This window comes from Chelonia mydas, chromosome 4 (assembly GCF_015237465.2).
Source record: "Chelonia mydas isolate rCheMyd1 chromosome 4, rCheMyd1.pri.v2, whole genome shotgun sequence".
Taxonomy (NCBI): Eukaryota; Metazoa; Chordata; order Testudines; family Cheloniidae; genus Chelonia; species Chelonia mydas.
In genome coordinates this window covers 52,218,094-52,237,812 of record NC_057852.1, presented here as the reverse complement: position 1 = coordinate 52,237,812, position 19,719 = coordinate 52,218,094, and the positions used below count along the sequence as shown (strand labels likewise).

The window sequence follows — 19,719 nt, the reverse complement described above, 5'->3', positions numbered from 1 at the left end:
GCCTGCTGGGCAGCTGCCGCACAGGGAACTTAGGGGAGCTGATGAGGAGGCTGCCAGTCCACCCTGGTCCCAAGCCCCCACCAGCTAGCTCCAACGGGCTGCTCTTCCTGCAAGCAGGGAACAAAGCGGGCTGCTGCCAAACGGCCTTATAAGGGAGCATTGCACAACTTTAAATGAGCATGTTCCCTAATTGATCAGCAGCGTAACAACGTTAACCGGGACGATGTTAAGTGAGGAGTTGCTGTACCATGATCCAGTTCTGGAAGAACTTTAACTGTGTAGAAGTGAGAAAACACACAGAGTTCAGGAACCTTTCAGAAATAGTTTTATTCTACACATGACCGATGAAGAAATTCCATCATTGGGATAGTCTGTACTGGAGCTGACAAATTCAGACATCTAAATAGCGAGCTCCTCTTGTTAACATTCCTGTGAACAAGAGACGATGCCAGTGAAGTTAAATGCATCCCACAAAAGGCAGAGGCAGGAATGTGTTCCCTCTGTTTACCTTCAATAACACAGATTCCCCCTTTTTATAACACATACAATCCTCCGAAGAATAGAGGGTGCTCTGTGGAATGTTACTGGGCCAAATTCTGCTGTGTTAAAGCAGCATATGTCCTAAGTGTAAAAGTCTCAGATAAACCTGTTACTCTAGACCTATACCTGTGTAGATGAGAGCACAAGTTGGAGTTACGTCACAATACAAAAATTAATATGAATGCATAAAAAACCCAACACCTGAATATTAGTGACACCTTCCCTTTAAAGCAGCAAAACTATACCAGCCCAGGCACAAAAATATACTAGCCCAGTAACAAAACAACTCAGTTGCCCTCATATGGAAAAATATGATATGAAAAAATATCTAATAGTTTACTTGTCCATCAAAAACATTACTTACTTTGAGTGGGTGAGTAAAATTTTGCAAGTCTGTATTAACCTTAATTTAATTCCCCACTCAACCCCCAGCCTGACTTAGTCAGTTAGTGTTTTAATGTTATTTGTACTGGGGGAGATGCCTTGTTTTTGCTTTTGATTTATTGCTTTTAGCTTGTGTAGTGGCAAAAAGACACCAGCAATATCATGTTTTAAACATTATCGCTCACATTAATCGCATTACTTTGCCAGACATTTTTCACACGTGTCTTCACTTCCCACCCTTTGAACTGTAACTTCTTTTGCTATGAGTCATACTGTAGTATACTGTGTGTAAGCAGGTTTCAGAGTAACAGGCGTGTTAGTCTGTATTCGCAAAAAGAAAAGGAGTACTTGTGGCACCTTAGAGACTAATCAATTTATTTGAGCATAAGCTTTCGTGAGCTACAGCTCACTTCATTGGATGCATACTGTGGAAAGTATAGAAGATCTTTTTATACACACAAAGCATGAAAAAATGGGTGTTTACCACTACAAAAGGTTTTCTCTCCCCCCACCCCACTCTCCTGCTGGTAATAGCTTATCTAAAGTGATCACTCTCCTTACAATGTGTATGATAATCAAGTTAGGCCATTTCCAGCACAAATCCAGGTTTTTACCAACAGGAGAGTGGGTTTGTGTGGGGGGGGGGAGGGAAACCTGGATTTGTGCTGGAAATGGCCCAACTTGATTATCATACACATTGTAAGGAGAGTGATCACTTTAGATAAGCTATTACCAGCAGGAGAGTAGGTTGGGGGGAGAGAAAACCTTTTGTAGTGGTAAACACCCATTTTTTCATGCTTTGTGTGTATAAAAAGATCTTCTATACTTTCCACAGTATGCATCCGATGAAGTGAGCTGTACCTCACGAAAGCTTATGCTCAAATAAATTGGTTAGTCTCTAAGGTGCCACAAGTACTCCTTTTCTTTTTGTGTGTAAGCAGGTGTGCTTGTTCATAAAGATCTGCTAATAAATCTTAATAGAACTATCCTGAATAATTTAAAGAGGAAAAAAGAGAACACTGTGTGTGAGAGCACGACTTTGTGGAATGTTTTCAGTCTTAAACCCCTTTGCTCCAGAACAGTGGGTATTATGGTCCCCTCCACAAGGCACAGAGGGTAGAAAAGTGTGGTAACTGCAGTCACATAGGGCAGAATATTGCAGGATAAGGGGAGCAGACCCTACTGCATGCCTCCCCCTGCTCCTGGGTTGACGGAAGCCCTCTATGCCGATGCTCTTGGGTTTCAAAGGGAATTCAGTAGGACAGCTGCTGTAAGCAGCCCCCCCTTGGAAACCTGCTCAGTTTCCTGTGGGTTTCCCCTCGTAATGTAATGCGACTCCTTGCAACATTAATTTCTGATCTGTGCTTCTGTAACTCCAGAAGTGGTCTGTGATTATGGACTGGAGTCCAATGGGTACATGCTTGCAGGGCCAGTCATGCTGCCTGAGGAAAGGGTGGCTGATGTCATACAAAGGAATTAGTTGATGTGCTGGTGACTTGAGAGCCACAGGTTTGGGGCCAGGATGCTTCATTAATACTCTTGCTGTGAATAGTTGAGCGCCTGAGTCCTTTATCCCTTCTCTGAAGCTGCTAGTTCCTCTACCCTGCAGGGAGGATGAGTTGGCTTCTGTGCACTAAGATATTCAATAGTTTTCCCCCTTTGTGGGGTTTTTGGGTGGGGGAGGGTAAGGCTCATTATTTTTATTTTTTAAGCAGGTGGGTTTTTTTGTTTACCTTAGAATACAAGCTCAGGGACTAGGGCCTGACCCTGCTATGAGCTGTCCATGGGGGAGCCCCATTGACTCCAATGGAACTCTTTGTGGGCACAAAGGTCCGCCCCTGGAGAACTCATTACAGGATCAGGCCCTAAGGCAGTATTGTAATGATAATAAGCTTGGGAAGCTATAGACCTGGTAAAAATTCGAGTGTCTCTGTAGTGCAGTCAGGGTGGGGGAGGGTTTGTAAGGAGTAATTAGCAACAGGAAATAAATAGATTGGGATAGGAAGTGAACAGTACTGTAAAAAGAAAGCACAGCAATGTTTTGAAGTGCTTTGAATTATGTGAAATAAATTCTGACCTTTCAACCTGTTAGGCCAAATTGCTTAGTTTATATGGTCTTGTAATTATATAGATTATGGGGTTGTCAAAAAAACAAAAACAAAAAAACAAACCCTAGCAGGGGTTTCTTTTCAGTTTTCTGGAAAGAGAAAGCAATCCTGATTTTTTTCCCTCTATAACAAACAATATGAAGGATCTTTAAAATCAAGACAACTTGAAACTGCCATATTAAAATTCTGCTACTTGTTTCGCTCTTTATTATGGTGTCCTCTGTAATATAATTTGTATCAGTAACATTTGTTTGCCTTGGCCTCCTTGCAAAAATTAAGGAAACTGACTGGCATTAATGGAATGAAAGAAAGAACGCAGTCAAGGTCTAGTACAATTTCTGGGCAATAGTCTTAGTTACATTAGTGGGTATCTGGAGTTGATCCATTGATATTAGTGGAGTGATCTAAGTGAGAGGAGAATCTGGCCCAGTGTCTAGGAAATCAAATGAAAACCAACCTTGATAAAACTAATTTTTGGCTTTGAAATGGATACCTCTTACTTGTGAGGTAGTTTGAGTTTCAAAACTTTGATGTCTCTGTTTCTTCACTTTGCTTATCAGCAGTGTGATATAAACACAGGAATTGTCTTAGCTGGACCAGACCAGTGCCCCATCTAAGTCCATGTCCTTCTGCCTCGGTGGTGGCCAGAACAAGGAGCCAGATTTACAAAGGCATTTAGAAGCTTATCATTGCAGTATACAAAAAGACAATGGGGATATCTAAGTCTGTTGAAAAGGCAAAGATATCCCTATCCAAATCTGCAGCATCATTGAAGTACATTGAGTTCCTCACATACCTGGTAGTGTGACTTCAAGGGACACTAAACATCACTTAGATATCTGGACTTAGAATTGTACTCAGGACTACTGCTCTAGCGACACTCTGCAACATTTGGGGAAGCGAAGGTATTACCATGAAGTGTAAAATGAAATTGCTGCAGTCTCTTGTCTTCAGCATATTGCTATATGCATGCGAGACATGGACACTAAGGAAACAGGAAGTTGAGTCTTTCCGCCTTTGAATTAAAATGCTACAGGTGATGGCTGCATGTTAGCAAGGAGGAAATCAGCCAGATTTACTGCATAACTGGAGTGACACCTGACATCATCAGGATGATCAAAGATAACTTGAGTTTGTGGGACATGTGACTTGGATGAGCGAGAAGATTGCAGGGACGGGTGCCAGGGGCAAGGAGAGCCCAGGGTGAATGTGGTTCGACAATGTGGCTGACTGGATGAGATGCAGTATGGTGCACTTCTCAAGGCTGTGTGAAGACTGTGGGGAAGGATTGCTGGCCAATGACTCTCATGTGTTGTGTTTACCGTTCATTGTGATGTGACTTTATGGTGCTTTGCTGTATGTCTGTAATTATAGATGGGTGCCCACTGGGATTTTCAAGAGCTCCTGAACATGTTAGGTGCCTAATTCCCATTGATTTTAATGAGAGTGAGATGGCTGACTTTTTTAGATGCTTTTGGAAATCCCATTACATACTTATCTCTAATTGTAGGCTTCTAAATATCTTTAAAATTCTGACCCTAGATGCTTTGGAAAATGTTTAATAAAACATAATGAAAAATTATGCAAGGAGATGCCTGTGGAGGAAGATTTTTCCTACCCAGGCAGTTAGTGGCTGTCTTATATGTCCCGAAGCATGAGGGTTGGGATCCCATGTAAATGGATAACACAAGTAGTGAAACTGGATATTTGTAACATAGATGTCAGTCTTTTTTTTAAATAATCTTTCTAGGAACATTGCCTCAATAATATGTTGTGGCAGTGAAATTCACAGGTTAATTATGAATAAGTTTGAAATGTGTTTCCTTTTAATTAACTGGCTCTCCCCATTTCATGCAGTTAAAAATAAGGTAAGTAGGAGCACTTGATGGAGCTCTTCTAAACTATGTATTATTTTATATGCCTGTATCTTGTCACCTCTTGTTTCACTCCTCTGGAAACCAAATAGCTATAATCTTTTAAATCTCTCCTCATACGAAAATTCTTCCATGGCTATAATAATTTTTATTTTGCTGTATGTTTTTTGAGTTGAGATAGTGATTATCCAAGGTTGAGGGTATACCCTAGATTTATATAAAGCATTATAATAGTTTAATTCTTGCTCTCTTTCCCTTTCTTAATAAAGTCTAACATCTTGTTTGCGTTTTTGGCTGCCACTCCCTGTTGAGCAGATGTTTTCATTGAGCTGTCTACATTGATGCCTCGGTATTTTCCTGAGTGGCTACAGTTAATTTAGAATCTATCAATGTGTATGAGTAAATTTTTCCTTTTCTATGTGCATTACCTTGCACTTGTCTACACTAAATATCATCTGACCAGGGAATATCTCCTCAGCATACTTGGAAATGATATTCATTGGCTGAGGGAGAGAGAGAAGATGGATATCAAATGATTACACCATTGGCTGAAACTTTACTAAAACACAGGGAGTGTTATGCAGGCTGTGTTTGAAATGAGCCTCCATATTCCAGGTCCCACTTCTCCATTCTGTTTTGTTTTGTTTTTTTCTTCAGGTAAAGCAGTAGGATTAGGGAAAGAATGAAAGAGGTTTCCTTTGGTTTCTTTTATTTTGGAAAGACCGTTCAGAACGGCAGGTGGAGGGCTGGGAGGAATCCTAAACCTTGCCTGTCTCAGAACTTTCATTTGTTCAGGCAAAGTAAGAGCAACCTTGTGTTACAATGTGTCTAGTCTGGGGTGGATTTAGAAACACTGATGGAGTGAAATCAGCTGAATATGTTTGTGCTAATTGTTGCTTGGCCCTTATGTGGTCAGTTCATTAGCATCCTTTTCAATGTGCAGGAAATTCTGCGGACTTCCTAAAATACAGAATTAAAATATTTGCTGATGTTTCTGAGGCTCTTCGTGAATTGATATCTTTCTTTTGTCAGCTAAAAGGAATAGCCATTGTAAGGTTTTTTGGGGAAACCGTATATTTTTGGAGGAAAAACAGATAAAAGTAACATATCCCCTAAACTTAAATCTAGAAAGACACATGGTTACCTTTCTGAGAAAGGTACACAAGCATTATTTTGGGTCAGAGACCATTTCTGCCTCTGACTATACAGTGCCTAGTACAATGGGCACTGATCCTGATCAGAAGCTTAGAGTGCTACTATCATGTAAATATTAAATAACAATAAAGAGGGGAGAAAATGTGAGTCAATATTAAACTCTCAGGTATATTAGTATAAATCTGGAGTAACTCCATTGAAATTAGTCAAGTTACTCTGTGTTTATCTCAATGTGACCAAGAACAAGTTTGGCCCTATGAGCTGAGGTCTTTCCATGTTGTGGAGAACTCCAGTTATAAAGAAACACAATGAAAAAATTTAAAGAGCCCAGATTTTCAAAAGTGACTAGTGATTTTGGGTGCCTCAGCTTTTGGATGCTCAACTTGAGACACTTTAAAGGGGGTTGATTTTCAGAAGGCTCAGAGTACGTGCCCTCTGAAAATTAGAACTCTTTAAAGAGCTATCTCCAATTGGGCACCCAAAAGCACTACTCGTGTTTGAAAATCTGGACCAAATTCAGGTCTCCACCCAATATACATCAGTCTAGATTCAAGTACTCTGTTGTGTGGGTTTCTATACTGTAACTTGTCCTGTGAAATAAAAGATCCCATTCCTACATATTGTCTCATTAGATTACAAAAGTTCAGCCTTACCCATTTTGAACTTCTACCCCTTCCCTTTCCCCCAAAACACAAACCCAGATCTCTGGCATATTCACTTAATTATATTGATTATAATAGGATAGATGTCTATAAAATCATGAATGAAGTGGAGAAATTGAATAAGGAAGTGTTGTTTACTCCTTCATGTAACACAAGAATCAGGGGTTACCCAATGAAATTAATTGTCAGCAGGCTTAAAACATAAAGAAGTACTTCTCACACAACTCACAGGCAACCTGTGGAACTCATTGCCAGGGGATGTTATGAAGCCCAAAGCTATAGTGCGGTTTAAAAAAGACTTAAATAAGTTCATGGAGGATGTGTCCATTAATGGACATATTAGCCATATGGTCAGGGATGCAAACCCATGCTCTGTGTCCCTAGCCTCTAATTGCCAGAAGGTGGGAGTGGACTACAGGGGATGGATCACTTGATGATTGCCTGTTCTGTTCATTCCCTTTGAAGCACCTGGCATTGGCCACTGTCGCAGGTTACTGCGCTAGATGTCCGATTGGTCTGACCCAGTATGGCCATTCTTATGTTCTTATTTACTGACCTGAATTCAGAAATCTTTGTTTGCATTCTAAACTATCAGAAGCCTTTCTATTGCCATGATGTTGCTTGACTGTTACCAGAGTAAATGTTGTTAAGACATTAACAAGGAAAATTCAAGGCATAAGACAGTTCATTTTCTAGGAAGATTAGTCCTAGCTTGGTTGAAATTTCATTAATATTGCTTAGAATAATACCTACTTGTTTAGGAGAATTTTTTATACATTCTGGGCAGAGTATGGCAAAATAAAGCCATGATATTTCATATAAATCCCCTTCACTGAAGACCAAACCTATCAGCTGAGTAACCTACATACAGTTATCAGAGTAGCAGCCGTGTTAGTCTGTATCCGCAAAAAGAAAAGGAGGACTTGTGGCACCTGAGAGACTAACAAATTTATTTGAGCATAAGCTTTCGTGAGCTACAGCTCACTTTCATCGGATGCATCTGATGAAGTGAGCTGTTGCTCACGAAAGCTTATGCTCAAATAAATTTGTTAGTCTCTAAGGTGCCACAAGTCCTCCTTTTCTTTTTGCTACGTACAGTTAGTTACTGCTGACATTCTAGCTGACCTCTGCTTTGATAAGTAGTCTGAATAAAATCTTCTGAATAGCGTATGTACAGGAGTATGGGAATATGAATTGCATTCACATGTTGTAGACCACTTTTAAAGGAAAGCTGTATATGTTATTCAAAAGGAGTTTCTCTGATTTTGTTGAGGTATTCTGGTGTTTGATATAACAGAAAATAATTAAACTAATTTTTATAAAGCAGCGTCCACTTATGTGTGCACAGTTTTGCTTGTGCAAACTCCTATGCTCACACTTTCCAAACACCTGTGTACACAGGTGTAGTTTTTTGCTTGTGAATTCTCTTACAGTCACCAATAGATGCTGGGCAAAGTACTTAAAAAATGCAGGTGGGTTTTAGAGAGAGCAAAGTTGTGCAGTCACAAATGGAGGCTGGGTTGAGGCCCCTTTAATTATTAAGTCTGTAAGGGATTGGTGTGGTCTGAGAACGGGTCAAAGAACCACGAATCTCAATTCAGTCTTGGCTCTGACACTGATTCTCTCTGAGGCCTTGGGAAAGCTACATAATGCCTAGTTTCCCACAGCATCTACCTACCTCACAGTGTTGTTGCATAATGAGTAATGTCTTGTTAAAGATTGTAAAGCGTAATGAAGATGAAAAGTGCTATACTGTAATATTTTAATCAAGAACCTGGTCTGCAATTCTGGTTTTGCCCTTCTCATTTAGTATTTTTCCAAGACTGCTGAATTTCTATGTTTTGTAGTTGAGTTCTTTTAAAAATAGAATAGTTTACTTATTGAACCAATATGACAGACTAATACTTCCTTGGACCTTATTGTCTGGTATGAAAACAGTTTCATGTTAATAAAGTTACACTATCAGAGTTGCAGTGTCTTTATTATTAAATTCCTGGTCCACTAGTTTGGAATGCTAACCAAGCTGTCAGAGGGTCTCTGAGGTCGAAAGTCAGCCAGAAGGAACATGGACCCAGCTGTGCAGCAGCAGAAAGTGGGGGTAGGGGCCAAATAATGGATGGCATCAACTGAGAAGAAGTGTGGAAAGGGAGGCCAAAGGGTGCTGTAAATCAGTGCATCCCTTCAGCAGCCTCCACTGGCAAGGGTCCAAAGGACCATTTCCCCCCACCCAGATGGGGCAGGTGGCAGCTATACCACCTACCCTCCTTGTGTGTGAACCACCCCCTGGAACACAAGGGGTCAGCCTGGCAGAAAAAGATGTGATTTGTTCCTCCCTGTGCCAGCTTTAGTGAACTTGGCTCACCATGTTCACCCCTCTCAGGTCTATAATATACAGCTGGTATGAGTATAAACATGATGAATATCTGGTCTCTATCGAAGGGCACAGCGTGGTGCTGTCTTGCTGTTGGGCTAGCTCAGATATATATTTCATATGCCATTTACTCACCTACCACACAGGGTGGTTATGAAGATTAATTAGTTAATGTTTGTACAGCACTTTGAAGATGTAATGCACTATTAGGCTTTAGTCTCTGCTTGATGCATGAGCAGAACTCCCATTAATGCTAATGGTGGTTACAAGCATTTCTCAAGCAGAGAATATATAAATGCTAAGTATAATTATAATTATACATTATATTGCACAATATTACTTGATCAGCCTTTTGTAATTTAACTTCATTATTATTTTTTAAATCTAACTTGCAGAAATTAAGCCTGTTCTCAATTTTGAATCTGGCTCTCAAACACAAGCTGCAGAAGCTAGAGTAAGCAAGAAGTCCTTCCTAATACTGCACTGTTTTCCTCACCCTTTGGTATCTTGTGTATCTTCTGACCAGAGATACATTTCCACATTCTGCAGTTGGCTGGCAGAGATACCTTCCTGGCGAAGGAAGCAAACTCCCAGCACCTAGCACAAATAGTATTTGATTACTGCTAATTACAGTGCTGTCACATAGAAGAGGGAAAGAAAGAGACTGGCTTTGTCAAATAGCAGTGAAATAACCTGCTGTCTGTCTACTGACTTAATGGCTTTAATTGCCAGCGCATAATCAAGATCTGGTGAATTTGTTTGAACATATCAGCAGGCACCAAATATTTCAATTAAAATCAAGTTGTGTAAGTAGTTTTGCTTTAGCTGGAGCTGTAACAGTTCTGACAAAGTCCATTTTGAAACTCATGAAAGGGCATTGTAGAGTGACAGTAATGGAACCTGGACCCTCAAGCTTTAAATAACACTCTTCCCCTTCCCCCCATTAAACCCTGTGGGAGGCTCTCTTTTTCTTTTTCTTTTTTTTCCCTTTCTTCAATTAATTTGGTTTCTTCATCAGGATCACCACCACCAGCAGAATCCATGTGCTCTGGCCTTTTTACTGCAAGGAACACTTTCTGCAGTTCATCCTGGACAAAGTCATGCTCAGAACATCTCTGGATTTCACACTAAAGGTGGTCTTCCCCCTTCCATGTCAATGAAGAGATATCTCTTCCTTTTTTCTGAACTACACCATCCCACCAAGACCACTCTTTCAAAGAAATCAGCTGCTATCTCCGAAGCCAATACATACAGTATTACAAAAAAAGGACTTGGGGTGAGGTGCACCAAATTATGCTCTGCACAGCAGCTCAGAGAGCAGAATTTGTTCTAACGTGTCTAAAGCCACTTTATCAAGATCAAAGTTTCAATCAAAGAATCTTATCCCATCTTTGAACACATTTCCTTGAAGGATTCACGCCCATTCAACCAGCTTATTAGCAGCTTCATAGGCACAGAGGAACAGGTGCTCATGAAGAAATCTGCAAGGCCATGACCTGGACCTCCCTTCACTCTTTCACTAACCAGGTATGTAGTTCCTCTGATGCTTCTTTTGGTTGCTGGATCCTGCAGACTGTCCTTCCTATCAATACTTATTTAATCATACTAAAAAATCTGCCCTTTCTGAACTTGGTACAAAGCTTTACCTGTTAGGTTAAATGGAAAGATGAGGTAGGTGAGGTAATATCTTTTATTGGACCACTTCCTGTGCATGGAAAGCACAAGCTTTTGAGCTACATGAAGTTCTTATTCAGGTCTGGGGAATGAAATCAGTGTCTGAACTAAATACAAGTTGGGACAGATTATTAAGAATTAGGGTTAATACACAATGTAGGAGGTTAAATGTTGTAGAAGGTGTGACAAAGTTCCTCCTAAATCTTGGTGGGTCCTGCGCTTATTGGCAGATTTTCTCATTTCAGAGGTTCACGCCAGCCCTCAGTTTGGCCACTTTCGTGGCTCAAATCTGCCATTCACTCAGTTAGCCTCGTCACTGGCCAGCATGGGGAAAGGAAGAAGAACAATCCCCGCAGTCTCTGCTGATCCACCTAGTGGATTGGGGAACAGGCCAGAGACCTTCCCCTCAGGTGGAACCCACAGTCCAGTTCAACTCCTCCGGTATCAAGTAGGGAGTTTGAGGGATGGGGGAAACCCAGGCCCGCCCTCTACTCCAGGTTCCAGCCCAGGGCCCTGTGGATTGCAGCTGTCTACAGTGGTTCCTGTAACAGCTGCGTGACAGCTACAACTCCCTGGGCTATTTGCCAACACCTTCTTTATTCCTTCCCAACACCTTCTTTATTCTCACCACAGGACCTTCCTCCTGATATCTGATAATTCTTGTACTTCTCAGTCTTCCAGTCGTACGCCTTCTCACTCTCAGCTTCTTGTGCCTCTTGCTCCCAGCTCCCTGCACATGCACCACAAAGTGAAGTGAGCTCCTTTTTAAACTCAGATGCCCTAAATAGCCTGCCTTAATTGATTCTAGCAGCTTCTTGATTGGCTGCAGATGTTCTAATCAGCTTGTCTGCCTTTAATTGTTTCCAGAAAGTTCCTGATTGTTCTGGAACCTTCCCTGTTACCTTACCCAGGGAAAAGGGACCTACTTAACCTGGGGCTAATAGATCTGCCTTCTATCACTCTCCTGTAACCATCTGGCCAGACCATGTCACAAAGGTTAAATGGAAACCGATAAGCCTTTCTCTATTATTCCTTTTTCTATCCCCTGTCATCTCTACTGCTTGTTACATCCCAATAGTAAATCCAGATTGGTGGATGGATACTCCTGGCAATAACCTTACCTTTAAATTGAACTCATCAAACACGTCACACTATGGAAAATCCCAACTTTTTTTTTGTTTCTCTCATATTTTGGGTCCTTGTTTCCTTTTTTACAAATTCCTGCTTCAGCTGTGGGCATGAAGTGATCCCTCAAAGATTTAGGCTAAAGAGGAAAAAATGCACCTGTCCCCCCGCAGACCTCAAAATGGCAAGACAGTTCAGTGGTTACAGGTAGCACAGAATTGTCTTAGTATATGTCTCTGAGCCCTGGATTGCCACTAGTACAATCCACAGGGAAGTTCCTCCCTGATGCAACCAGTGGGAAAACTCTGATGTTTGTGCCCTTTTCTTCCTCACTTTCCACTGTCGTCCTCTGGCCTGCATTGATGAAGATACCAGAATATTTTTTCTTTCTTTCTCTCTCAGTCAAAGGAACAAGTTTCAAAGTCCTGCCCCACATATTTAATGAGGATATTCCATTCCTTTGTGGATACCTTCTTCCCCCAATGGGGGTGGCTGGTGGCTCTGCTACTGGTTCCGATGGAGTTCCCAAACTTCTGTGGTATGAGTAAGTGCATGCTTTTATGTAAGCAGCAGCAGCTTTGCTATCATGAGTGCAACTGCAACAGAGGTAGCAATTACAGGAAACAGGGGGAAAAGGCTGGTGTAGGCCCAGCATTAATGGCTATAATTCCTGTCTTCAAGGTGGGAGAATTGGCCATTGTGACCTTTGGCTTGACGGATAAACATACATGGATAAACAAAGTTGTTCAGTACCTGTGCCCTATTTTGCTTCCAAAAGTGTGATCCCCTTTTATCATCATCAGGATACTGTTTTACACAGCTTTGCTCTGAACCCAAAAAGAAAAAATACCCTTTTGGAACATATTCTGTGTGCTATGAGAGATAAAATTCTGTCTATATAGAAAACCGGAATACAGAAAATCCAAATCCCTTGTGTTCATTCTGAATTGCTTCAGAAGGATCTGTGAGTATCCTGCTTAGTTTTGGCACAGTCAAATTCACTCTTATGCAAGGTGACCATATGTCCCATTTTTGCCGGGACAATCCCTTTTTTAAGCCCTGTCCCAGCCGTCCTGACTTTTTTGGCAAAACTGGGCAAGAGCAAACTGGACAAAGGCACAGTTTTGCCAAAAAAGTGGAGTGCAACCCCTAGCAGGGCACGGAGGAACTTCTGGATGGGGCAGGCAGCAACGCCAGCTGCATGTGGGAGGGAGGGCTCAGGAGAGTGGGTTGGGCCAGTCCCCCCACGCGGAAGGGCGGTGAGGGGGCCTCGGGTCAGCCCATGGGGTGACCCATTGTCCCTTTGGGAAAATATGGTCACCCTACTCTTACATTTAATTCAGTGAGAGCTGTCTGTGTTCAGCAGCTCTCAAGATCAGAGTAAGGGCTTGTCTACACTGGCAATTTACAGCGCTGCAACTTTCTCGCTCAGGGGTGTGAAAAAACACACCCCTGAGTGCTGCAAGTTTCAACACTGTAAAGTGCCAGTGTAGACAGTGCACCAGCGCTGGTAGCTATTCCCCTCATGGAGGTGGGTTTTTTTTATAGCACTGGGAGAGCTCTCTCCCAGCGCTATGCCATGACTACACAAGCCACTAGTTGCTAGTGAAGATGTGCCCTAAGAGTCAGTTAAAGCCTCAAGCTAAAACAACCTCAGAATGCAGAGACGGTAGATGATAGTTAGATTTGGATCTACAGAAATGCACATACAGTAGTTAAGATAGGTTTCAGAGTAGCAGCCGTGTTAGTCTGTACCCGCAAAAAGAACAGGAGTACTTGTGGCACCTTAGAGACGAACAAATTTATTAGAGCATAAGCTTTTCGTGGGCTAAAGCCCACTTCATCGGATGCAGGCAGTGCAAAATACAGTAGGAAGATTCTATATAGACAGAGAACATGAAACAAGGGTGTTACAATACACACTATAACGAGAGTGATCAGTTAAGGTGAGCTATTACCAGCAGGAGAGAAAAAAAACCTTTTGTAGTAATAATCAAGGTGGGCCATTTCCAGCAGTTGACAAGAACATATGAGGAACAGTAAGGGGGGAAAATAAACATGGGGAAATAGTTTTACTTTGTGCAATGGCACATCCACTCGCAGTCTTTATTCAAGCCTAATTTGATGGTGTCCAGTTGCAAATTAATTCCAATTCAACAGTCTCTCATTGGAGTCTGTTTTTGAAGTTTTTTTGTTGAAGTATTGCCACTTTTAGGTCTGTAATGGAGTGATCAGAGAGATGGAAGTGTTCTCCGACTGGTTTTTGAATGTTATAACTCTTGATGTCTGATTTATGTCCTCTGGTGGTGTGGCTGATGTGATTAGGCCCTATGATGGTGTCCCCTGAATAGATATGTGGACGCAGTTGGCAACGGGCTTTGTTGCAAGGATAGGTTCCTGGGTTAGTGTTTTTGTTGTGTGGTGTGTGGTTGCTGGTGAGTATTTGCTTCAGGTTGGGGGGCTGTCTGAAAGCAAGGACTGGCCTGTCTCATGCCAATGTCTTTTGTCCAAAGAGGAGAAGCACAGTCTCCATCCAACTTTTTTTTAAAAGTAAACTCGATCTGTTACTTTCTCTACTTTGATAATCTAAAGAAATGGGTAAACTAACCTTGTAATATAATTTAAAGCAGAGGCCAAACACGATCAGTGTGCATGGATACATTGGGGGCTTGGAGGGTGGGGAAGGATTGGGAAGAAAGACAGAGTTTTATGCAGTGTTGTTGTAGCTGTTTTGGTCCGAGGTGGGTGAGGTTATATCTTTCATTGGACCAATTTCTGTTGATGAAAGAGACAAGCTTTTGAGCTTACATAGAGCTCTTCTTCGGGTCTGGTAAAGGTACTCAGAGTGTCCCAGCTAAATACAAGATTGAACAGATGGTTTAGCATAAGTAGTTAGCACATACTCTAAGGGACCATTCAAGGTGAAGTGGCCTCTTAATGCTCCTGTAGTCATAGGATAAAAAGGGGAGTTAGTGGGTTACAGATTGTTTTAATAAGCCCTAAATCCAGTGTCTTTAAGACCATGATTTGTAGGGTCTAGAAACGTTATGAATTTAAGCTCCCAGACTCATCTTTCAAAAGTGGTTGTGCAGGTTTTCTTGGGGGGTAAGGACTGATATGTCAGCTATAGAGTGATCACTTTGTGAAAGGTGTTAACCCACAGGTGATATGGTGTTTTTGTCTTTTTCATTTTCCTGTGTGAGCTCATTCGAGAGACTAGTGATTGTCTGGTTTCACCTATATAATTGTTATAGAGGCATTTAGTGCATTGGATAAGGTCCATCACATGTTGTGATAAGCATGTATAGGATCCATGGATCTTGAAAGGTATGTTGTGGGGGATGTTGATCATTGTAGCAGTGGAGATATGTCTGCAGGTTTTGTATCTGTTGTTCTGGCAGGGTGCTGCTTTGAGTTGGTGCATCCTGATCTTTGGACAGCTTGCTTCTGGTGATGAGCTTGGAGAGATTGGGGGTTGTTTAAAGGCCAGAAGAGGAGGTTCAGGAAAGACTTCTTTCAGTATGGGGTCCTCATCGAGTATGGGTTATAGTTGTTTGATGATACCCTGTATGGGTTTCAGTGTGGGATGGTAGGTGACAACCAGGGGTGTGCAGTTGGAGGGCGTTTTATTTCTATATTGACGGGGTACTTGGGTGGCCCAATCCATGATGCGATCTACTTCTCTGGTGGAGTGCTCTTGTTTGGTGAATGGAGGTTTGAGTGTGTTAAGATGTATGTCCCGGACTTTCTCCTCAGAACATATTCTTTGATATCTGAGTTCCTGTGGCGTAGGCTGTGTCTACGCTACATCTTATGTTGCAGAACTTATGTCGCTCAGGAGGATAAATAAACCACTCCCCTGAGTGACATACGTTTCATCAACATAAGCGTCAGTGTGGACAGCACTATGTCAGCAGGAGAGCCTCTCCTGCCAGCAGAGCTTTTGCTGCTCATGGAGGTGGTTTTATTATGCCGACAGGGGAGCGCTCTCCCATTGGCATAGAGCATCTTCACCAGACACTCTGCAGCGGTGCAGCTGCATCAATCTGTGAAGGTAGGTGTGGTGATACGTGGGTTTCTTGTATACAGTTCTCTGTAGGGTTCCATTGTTGAAGCTGATCATGGTGTCCAGGAAGTTGATGCTAATGTGAGAGTGTCCAGAGAGAGTTTTAATGGATGGGTGGTGGTTATTGCAGTTGTGGTGGAAATCTGAGGGAGTTTAAGTTGTCTGTCCAGAGGATGAAAATATCATTGATGTATCTCAGGTATATCATTGGTTTTGTGGTGCATTTGTCCACAAATTATTATTCTTTCTCTGTTGGAAGAAAGGATCCTGGGCTGGATGAACTATTGGTCTGACCCAATTGGCTGTTGACCATTGGCTGTTCTTATGTTCAAGATAGCCCATGAAGAGGTTGGCATATTAGGGAGCCATCTTAGTAGCCAGTGTTGTTACCATTGTTTGGACAAAGTGTTTGTTGTTGAACGTAAAATTGTTTTGGGTGAGGATGAAATGGATGAGTTCAGCGATGTGTTTTGGGTGGATAGCTGAGAGTTGTCCATGGTCTTTAAATATTTGAGGCAAAAAGGTATACTGTCACGGTGAGAGATGTTGATGTATAGGGAAGTGACATTCATAGCGGTAAGGATGGTGTTCTGTAGAAGGTTGTTAGTGTTGCGGAGTTTGTGGAGGAAGTCGGTTGTGTCATGGGGGAAGCTGGGCCTTTGTGTGGTGCGTGGTTTGAGGATGATTTCTATGATTACCAATATTCCTTCAGTAAGAGTGCTATGGCCAGATATGATGGATCTGCCTGGGTTCCCTTGTTTGTTCATCTTGGGAAGCATGTAAAAGGAACCTGATGTGTGTCCATGGGGGATGAGTTTGTAGAGTTTCTCTTGGAATTGTCTGGAGAAGGATTTGAAGATATCCTTAAATTCCTGGATAAATTGTGGTGTGAGGTCGTCTTTGAGTTCTTTATAATAAATAGTGTTGGAGAGTTGTTGGTTGACCTTGTTAACATAGTCATCATTGTTGACAACTACGAGGGTGCCCCCTTTGTCTGTTGTTTTGATCACTGTCTGGTGGTTAGATTTCAGGGGCCGTATAGCTGTCCTCTCAGTGGTGGAGAGATTGTGCTGGATGTGATGTTTGTAAAGAGTTTCACAGTCAATTTTTTCCTGAAGCAATAAATATAATGATCAAGAGTGTGGTTTCGTCCACTCTGTGATGTTCAGTCAGATGATTCTCATTTCTTATTGTTGGTTGGGACGTGGTAATTGTAGGTGATGTCGTCGTTGTGAGAGAATTTTTGAGGAGTTGTCAGTGGAAGAATTCTTCTAGTTCGCCACATATTTGTATGGTATCAGATTCTGTGGTAAGGCAGAATCCCTTACAGGCTACAGATAATTCAGCTCCAGTTAGGGGTATCTTGATCAATTGATGATGTTCTGGTGTCATGTAATGTCCATGTGGTGGGTACTAGTGCCATGATTGCTTATGTTGATGCAACGTATGTCACTCAGGGGAGTGGTTTATTTATCCTCCTGAGCGACATAAGTTCTGCAACATAAGATGTAGCGTAGACACAGCCTACGCTACAGGAACTCAGACAGAGTTGGTGTTCTGTGGGATGTGGAGTGGTTGTAGTTGGTTTTGTCAAAGTGTAGTGTATGTTCTGTACCTCTGAATCTGAATGTACTGAATTCAGGAAACTTTAATCTCAAGGGCCTGTTTTTTTCAAATTGGGGAAAATATGCTCATCTTTTTTTTTCGTTATGTCTACGTTATATTATTGTACAACTGAAGTGACTTATACATCAGTTTCACAGTTGCATTACTCAAAGTTATATCACACAAGGCTATCTTACATGCAGGGGTTACAGGTTTTTCCATCTCAACCAATGCAGAAGATGCTGGAACAGCAGCTGCCAAGTCATTGCATTTGAAGGCCATCATTCTGATAGTAACAAACAGCCAACATTATCTGTTTTCCTGACAGTAAACTAAAGGGAAAATAAAGGTGGGTAGGAAATGCAGAGAAAGCAGAAAGGGGAAAGTTGGAGAGTTTTTGTACAGTTATTTTACTAGTGAGCTTTACATTTTCTATGTCTTATCTACTAATTCTGTTAGATTTTTGTGGTCTTATAATGGTTTTCATATGTATGAAATCCATCAAATATTATCCTGCACACTAAGGCCTGTTCTACACCTAAAACTTAGGTTGCCCTATGTTGCTCAGGTGCATGAAAAATTCAGACCTCTGAGAGACCTAGTTAAGCCAACTTAAGCCCTAATGCAGACACCAGTAGGTCACCTAGCTGCCACCTCTTGAGGAGGGGAATTTACTACAGGGAGGGAAGAACCCCTTCTGTTGCTGTAGCAAGTATCTATGCCACAGTGCTATGCTGCTGTAGCACTTGTAGGTTGTAACATAGACATACCCTGAATATCAGACTTTGGAGGATGCTCTTTCTGTTGTTGCACCTCATTGCTGCATTCTTCCCATTTCTGAGAATTATGGGCTAGATGCTCAAATGCTGTAAAGCAGAAGAGGTCCACTGACGTCAGTGAAGCTGCAGCAGTTAACATCAGCTAAAGATCAGGCCCTACATTTTTATCTGAGTAGGAGGAACATGTGTATTCCCTTTAAACCTGTTGTATCTGCAGACAAAGATGCTGATACGATCATTAATATTTCCATCTTCAGTACTGACCCTATCTTGTCTAGCACTTTCTTCCAAAAATTCATGGTTCTTTATGTCCAAACACATGAACTGTGGTAGTTTCCTGATTTTTCTTGTGCACCTCCAGCAATCACAGGATTCCCTTAATCCCTCAAGGTGCAATCTTTAAAATATCTGTGAAGGAGGGTAAGTTGTGTTTATCTTCATTTTAAATCTCTCACTTGCTTAAAATTATTTTTCTGCACCAAGAATCATTGTGTATCAGAGTGAATCAGGGTAAGCTATTTATTCTTAGCTTGTTTTAGGTACAAATCATCTTCAATATTTAAATCCAATAGCCAGTTCTATCTTTTAGAAGCCTGGTGTGGTTTGGATTTTAGGACTGTCAGTAAATGTATTCCTGGGACAGAGAAGTGTGTCATCAGGAACTCATGTAAGCAGAGGTGTATCTGCAAATATTTTCTAGGGCTACCTACCTTATTATTATTTAGCTTCATAAATTCCATAAATTAACTATGTGGAAGTCTGAATTTCTTAATATTCCTTTTTTACACAAGTAAAATAGTAATCCTGAAATGCTTTTGCTTTAAATAAATTTCTCTGTGTGTGTGTGTTTTGAGAGGTACTGTAGAAGGAGATAGGAAAAGATCTTTACCAAAAAGCCTGCAACAAGTAATTTTAAACTGGGGTGTGTTGGCAGCTATTGATGTCAAATTCTTCAGTATCTATTCTCACATTTCGATTTTTTTAATTTGCATTTTACTTTTGCTGCTACAGTTCTTGTTTGATGCCCTTACCTAGAAAACTTAGTAATTTTCCTACATAGTTAATATTCAGATATGAAAAATCTATTACAGTTTAAATGATGAATAGATGCTAATTTATACATATATACTTATACTCAGAATGCCTAATTAATGATCTTCTGTGTCAGTCACGGATATGCAAATGATTATATTTTGCAGCTCTATCGTAATTGTATTCCCCTCTCTGGCTTAAATTTGGGGGAACATTTTAACTATGGCTTAGAAAAGGATGTAAAAGAAAACAAACAGCAAAACAACCAACAATTATTTAATTATTCATACCTTTAAAATGTGTGGGGTTGTGATTATAATGGTAGTTTTTAAATCAAAACTGGA

General features: G+C 41.2%; 1 protein-coding gene across 8 annotated transcripts in view; it reads left to right on the top strand.

Annotated features, from left to right (window-relative positions):
* The window catches only part of MAML3 (mastermind like transcriptional coactivator 3), a 351,724-nt gene that overhangs the window by 148,273 nt on the left and 183,732 nt on the right, over positions 1-19,719 (top strand). The gene's annotated exons all lie outside the window — the stretch shown is intronic.